The sequence below is a fragment of the Hemibagrus wyckioides genome, linkage group LG05 (genome assembly GCF_019097595.1).
Source record: "Hemibagrus wyckioides isolate EC202008001 linkage group LG05, SWU_Hwy_1.0, whole genome shotgun sequence".
Lineage (NCBI taxonomy): Eukaryota > Metazoa > Chordata > Actinopteri > Siluriformes > Bagridae > Hemibagrus > Hemibagrus wyckioides.
Genome location: NC_080714.1, coordinates 3,404,259 through 3,411,758, shown reverse-complemented (window position 1 = coordinate 3,411,758; position 7,500 = coordinate 3,404,259).

Sequence of the window (7,500 nt, the reverse complement as noted above, 5' to 3'; positions counted from 1 at the left end):
TTTCTACATAGCTAATATCCTCTGGACGTTCCTCCTCCTTCTGGCCGCAGTCCCACCTCCTGATCTTTCCTCAAGCCATGGTCAGTGTTTGTCTTCGTCCTGCTCACCATAATCCTTCTAGCAAGAGGCTTTTTGTCAAAGAAATCTCTCAGAGAAAACTGTATTTATTTTTTAAAGACTGACCTCCATTTTAAAAGAAACACACACACACACACACACAGAGGTTTGAAGCCTTTTTGAGTCCGGATTTCTCGGGGAGTTTAATTTAATCAAAATGTTTCTTTGTGCTTTGTTCATAAATTTTGACGTTGAGCTTGAGAATAAAAATATATAATTTATTTTTCCATGAAAAGGAAAAGGATTTTGACTTTTACAAACTTTTTTTTTTTTTTTACAGTCAAGGACCCCTTTATCTAAAAAAGACAAATCTCCACAGTACACAACAGAGATTTTTATTTATTTATTTATTTTATTTATTTATGCATTTATTTAGCTTAATTTAATTTAATAAAATTGTAGTTTTATTCATTCATTCATTCATTCATTCATTCTATTTTATTTTATTTTATTTTATTTTATTTTATTTTATTTTATTTTATTTTATTTTATTTTATTTTATTTTATTTTATTTTATTTTTTGGAAAACAGTTTTATAAAGCAAGGCATGTTGGGTAAAAGTCTACAGTAATCTCTGGACTGATTTGTTTGCATCCTGGTCAGTGGGGCGTGTGTCGTTTTTGTGGGTCACTCTTCACGTTCCTGAAGGTCAGCAGGTTGGAGTCAGACATGTAGCCGGTCAGTGGATCCGTGTTATAAAGGGATAATAATAATATTAATGAATAATAAATAAATTAAGAAAAACGCAGATATGAGCCATGATGGTGACCGAGTCAGTGAAAAATGAGACAAAATGAGACTCATGAGTTTAAATTTTATTGAATCAAGTTTATATTTTTATTGAATAAAATTGTTATTCAGTAGTATTTATATGTGTTATGTGTGTGCGTGTGTTTGTGCGTGTGTGTGCGTGCATCTGTATGCATGTGTGTGTGCGTGCACGTGTGTGTGTGAATGTGTGAATGTGTGCATGAGTGCGAGTGTGTGTGTGGAAATGTGTGCATGCATGCAAGTGTGTGTGCGAATGTGTGTGTGTGCGAACGTGTGCATATGTGCGAGTGTGTGTGTATGCAAATATATGCATGTGTTGGAATGAGTGTGCATGTGTGAGAGTGTGTGTGCGAGGTCATATGTGTGTGTGTGTGCATGTGTGAGAGCATGTGTGTAAGTACACGTGTGTGTACATGAATGCATATGTGTGTGTGAATGTGTGTGCGTGTGTATGTGAATGTGTGCATGCGTGCGAGTGTGTGTGTGCATATACGTGTGTGCATGTCTGTGTGTGTGTGTGTGTATGTGAATGTTTGCACGCATGCGAGTGCGTGTGTGTATCTGAATGTGTGCATGAGTGTGAGTGTGTGTGCGTGTGTGTGTGCATACGTGTGTGCATGCGAATGTGCGTGTGTGTATGTGTGTGTATGCGAATGTGTGCGAGTGTGTGTGTGTGTGCATGTGCATGTGTGTGCCAGTGTGTGTGTATATGCATGTGTGCATGCGTGCGAGTGTGTGTGTGTATGTGAATATGTTCATGAGTGCGAGTGTGTGTGCATGTGTGTGTGCATATGTGTGTGTGTGTGTGCATGTGCACGTGTGTGTACGTGCATGTGTGTGCCAGTGTGTGTGTGCCAGTGTGTGTGTGCGTCTGCATGTGCATGTGTGTGTGTGTGTGTAATCCTGCACTACCTACCGGCTCGTTGTGGCCTTGGCTCTGTGGGGGATGATGGATACATTTTGTTGGCAATCTTTGGAACCAGCTGCTGCAGACAGCACGAGGACTCGAACCCGGATTCACTCTAACGATCAGGTTCGGCTTTCTGTCTGACAAAAAACATGAAACAATACACAACTTTACAAAACACTTCATCTGGAGCCCGAGCTTCACGTCCTGCGTCAATAAAGAGCCCAGAGTCTAAAGATGAACTCGGGCACTGAGGGAGGAAGTGTGGAGCCTCTTCCTGCCAGTAATAAATAATCTGCTCCTGCTTTAGTCAATATATTTATACTTCTTCTGAATCCAAGGACACCAGTGGCATTGTCCTTGTGATTGTCAGGACTGTGCCGTATCTCCATTGTTTACTGATGGACAAAGCAAAGTGCCCCGAAATGGTCTGAGACGGGAACCGAGTACGCTGGCGTGTGTGTGTGTGTGTGCGCATGTGTGTGCGCATGTGTGTGTGTGCGCGTGTGTGCATGTGCAAGTGTGTGCACAACATTATATTGTGTTCAGTGTGTGTGTGTGTGTGTGTGTGTGTGTTTTGCTGTTTAAGGCCACTTCAGTGTGTTCAATTATGGAGTACTGCTTTGTTCAGAGTGACCTGAGAACACACCGCACAGAAACACACACACACACATACACACACACACACACACACACATATATATCATACTCAATCGTGCAAACGTGCACGCAGTGTATTGCAAAAATATTTGACCCCCCTGGAGTTTATCAGCTTAACCTGAACAATAAATAATAAACACAGATAATCTTTTTACTATAAACTCATCTTCTCTCCCATTCAGATCAAGCATTTTCCGTAAGTATTCACCCCCCTGCCCCTGGGTTTCCGGGATCTTCTATAAATCCTAACGAGGACACGAGTGACTAATGATTACGCTTCACCTGTCTGGAGAAAAGGCAAGAAAATGAATTAAGGTAAGGATAGGTAGGAGTGTGTGTGTGCTATATATATATATATATATATATATATATATATATATATATATATATATATATATATATATATATATAACCTCACTTAACACCATTCTCACTGTGAAACATGGTGGTGGCGGCATCGCTTTTTAATCCTCCGACCCTGAACTTCAATACTGAGGAGAAGAAAGAGCGGAGGAAAACATAGGAAGGTAAAAAAAAAAACTCTGCTTCAGTCTGATAAGAAAGAAAAGTACTAAAGGGGGGGGGGATTTCACCTTTCAGCAGGACAATGGTTCAAAACACAAAGACAAAAAAAGTGATGAAGGAGGGAAAAAAAGAAGTAAAATGTGAATCTTCTACAGAATCTCTCTCTCTAACACACACACATGTACAGTGCACTTCAAGCATTAAATCAACACTTAAGGCATTACTTTTAATACTAAAAGAGTTAAAATACACTGTAGATGCTCACTAAACACTTAATTAAATGATTACTGTGTTGATTGATTGCTTAACTGCAGATTAAATGAGGTCAGTGGGGTTCATTCTGCTCTTTCAGTTCAATAATCACTCTTGGAATAAATACTCTGTTAGTTAAACTCTTCTATTCTGCTACTTACATGAGATTCATTCTGCTCACTCAGTTAAATTAACACTATAGCATACTTAACGCTGTATGTGTTCATTAAATCGTCCTCTTTCACCTCTGTACTAGTCTACTCTCATGTTGACTGAAGGTAAGTACACTGTGTTAAGACAGAAATCAAGACTATAAGAGTTTATATTAATGCTGTGTTAAATATACTGGGTTATAATATAACTCATTAAGAGTTAAGTGAATGCTGTAGGTGTTAGTTCAGCGCTCTAAAGTGACATTCAGCACTGTATGTGTTAATGAAGCTGTAATATTTAAACACAGTTAAACAGTTAATCGTAGTTACAGGTGTTTAACACCTTTAATTCAACACCTGAGGGTTAACTGAACACTGTAAGTCTTAATACAATTCCGTTTGTGTTAATTAAGCTGTAAGTTGTGTTAATTAACATGTTAAATTGCTACTACAGGTGTTAAACACTGTAAAAGCTAGTTCAACGCCTTCCCTTAAACACCGGAGGGTTAACTGAACACTGTAAGTCTTAATACAACTCTGCATCTGTTAATTACATGGAGTTAATTAACCACTGCCAGCTTCATTTAACACTGTCGGTATTTATTCAACATTTTTAAAGCTAATTCAACACCACCTATTAATTCAACTGATAATTCAACACAGGAAGCGTTAGTCCAACCCTATAGGTGTTCATTATCTGTTAATTCACCATGTAAAGGGTTAATTCAAGACTATAACAACGAAGTCAACACTGCATGTGTTAATGAAACTGTCCTAACTCACAACTGAATGTTCATTAAACACTATAGGTGTTCATTCAACACCGGGTGTGTTCATTAACTCTTAATTCAAGACTTAAACGGTTAATTCAACACTATCAATACAAATTCAACACTGCATGCGTTAGTGTCCTAACTCAGCACAGAAAGAATGACTTGAACACTATAGCTGTTGATTTAACACTGGATGTGTTCATTAACTGTTAATTCACCACATAAAGGGTTAATTCATGACTATAAAAATTATTTAAACGCTGCATGTGTAAATAAATAGTGTTAACTCACCACGGTAAGAGTGAATCGTACACTGCAGGTGTTGATTTAACACTGTATGTGCCTATTAACTGTTCATTAAAGACTTAAACGGTTCAACACTGCTAGTGTTAAGTGAATGCTGTGAACATGAATGAAACACTGCACTGTGTTTATTTAATAGTGTTAACTCATCACAGTAAGACTGAACTGAACACTGTAAAGGTCATATAACACTGCACGTGTTCATTAACTGTTAATTCACCACATCAAGGGTTAATTCAACACTATAAAAATGTATTCAACACTGCATTTATTTATTACATAGTGTTAACTCACCACGGTAAGACTGAACTGAACACTGTAAAGGTTATTTAATACTGTACCTGCTTATTAACTGTTTATTAAAGACTTAAATGGTGAATTCAGCACTGCATGTGATATTAAATGGTGTTAACTCAACACCGAGTGAGGAAACTGAACACTGCAGGCATTAGATCGGTGTTGAATTAACACTGCATTCATGTGTTAAGAGTTAATCGAGCACTGTATGCAGGCTGTTCATTTTAGACCACTGAGGTTATTCTCTTCTGTTCTATGTGCCGTTGCTCCTGATTAACAGACGATTTTCTCGAGCACGTCTTCAGGGGACTGCAGATGTGTGTGTGTGTGTGTGTGTGTGTGTTATCAGCCGTGATGTTTTAGTGAAAAGAGGTCAGAGGAATGCAGCAAACAGTCCGCACGGAGTCAAAGCACGGCGCTGATGTCTGCTGCAGCTCCAACACTTCACCAACACACAACCTGCAGCTCAACACCGCCGCATTAACCTTGGGACAAAAAAATCTAGATTGCTCTTTCTCTCTCTCTCTCTCTCTCTCTCTCTCTCTCACACACACACACACACACACAAACACACATTTTCTCTCGCGCGCCTCGGTCGCAATCCACACTCAGCTCATTCACCAGACTGAATCCAGCTTCAGGTTCGGTGTTGAGGCGGATTAACCCACAGGTCCGAGTGTGTGTAGGATAAAATAGCGCTTGTGTTCAGTCTCACAGTGAAACCTTTTGCAGTTGAACCAAGTTGGACCAGTTGAACCACAGAAATAAAACACAGCACCATGCAATGAAACCTCACCCAGGAATCACCGTGTGATCTTCTAATCAACTTCCGGCTTTATTATTTTATTTATTTCAGTTCTGTTACACACAGCTTTTAATCCTGAATTCAATCTATTTTACACCTAACTTGTTTATATACAGTCTAAACTACTGAACCTGTTCATATATATATATATATATATATATATATATATATATATATATATATACTTCAAACTGTACACACACACACACACACACATCTTATATTATAGCATTATAGGTGATCATTTAACAAAAAGAAAGAAACACTAAGTGTAGTATTTAACTTTGGGTGGTGATGACATTTATTATCAGAAAATGCCCTGAAAAAAATTAGATATATGCAGAATATTAATATTTTCCCCTTTTCTTAAGAATTGAAATAAAACACTTGGGTCTAAATACTAAGTGTTCATCCACTGAACACTATAACGATAAAGTCAAGACATTTTACACTCATACAGTGTGTTTACTCAACATTATAAGAGTTTTTTAGGTCTTTACTGAAGAGTTAAACCATTGCTAACGTGTTAATTCGTCTGTCCTAACACTGTAACTAGTCAATAGTCAACACCATAAATGCAAATCTTTATCATCTATAGAGTTAACACTGTCCAAGCCAAATCCAAGTCTGTGTGTGTTAATTACAGTGTGTTAATACAGCCTGAGAGCCCTGTAGGTGTTTGTTTACATCACACAAGCTAATTCAACACTGTTCAAGGAAAGGAAGCACTCTGTGCTCTAATGAACGTCTGTACCAATGCTGGTCTTAAGTCCAGACTGTACCAGTAGATCCAACAATCTGTGGGTTAATTAAACCGGCTTGGATTCACACATTTAACAACAATTTAGAAGCTAATTCAGTGCAGTAGGTGTGAAAACAAACACAGTAGGGTGTGTACTATTAAACTGTCCTTATTCATAATTTCAGTACAGTATGTGTTAATTCAGTACTATAGATGCTGACCTGACTGTCCGACTGAGGTAATGTGAGTTACCTCGACTCTATGACGTGAATTCAGATTTTTATAGTTAACTCATTAACTCGTTAATGTGTTCTGTTTAGTCTTCTGTATCAGACAGCTCTTAATGTTGTAGCACATGTCCTTATTAAACAGTACATGAGGCTTATTGACAATAAATATACATCATAAAATTATTAAAAACTAAAAAAGAATTGTTAAAATCATTGTAAAATTATTCAGATCTCAAACATTTCACCCCCAATTTTTTTCCTTTTTTCCTAAAAGCTCATTTCTTCCACTGATATTTATTTAATTATTTATTTATTTATTTATTTACTTTTATAGGTGGGAATGTAGTTGGAACAAAAAAACAAACACTTTAGGAAACATCTATGAAAAAAAATTGTATCAGGGTGCAAATGTAAAAGAAAAATGAATGAATGAATGAATGAATGAATAAAAGAGAAGTGAGGAGCCATTTCTGAAGTTTCGGAAGTTTATGGTTTGTGTTAAAATCAGTCAAAAATTATGTTATTTAAATTGCCTTTTTTTAAACACATTTCACGTTCTGTTCCACGTCATCACGTCATCATTTCATGTCAAAGTCTAAAAATCTAAAAAACGAATTTTGAGACTTTTAAAATGTCAACCATTTTCACATTTTTCATTTGAAGGCCATCTGTTTCAGTGTTCTATTTTTAGCATTTTATTTGTACTTTCATTTTTTCCCCCATTCACGTGATTTTTGATATATTCAGACTTTTGTTTTTTAAATCCTGTATTTTCACATAGTTGATGTTTACACACTATAACATGTCAGACTGTAATATGTGAAGATGAAGCTGCATCACGCAGCTGCATTCATTACAGGTCCAGATGTCTCAGAAATCCATAACGCGTGCTTATACAAACATCTCTGTAGAGCGTTGAAGCAGCTAAAAGTCCATCAGTTGGACGGAAACATCACTGATTGACGT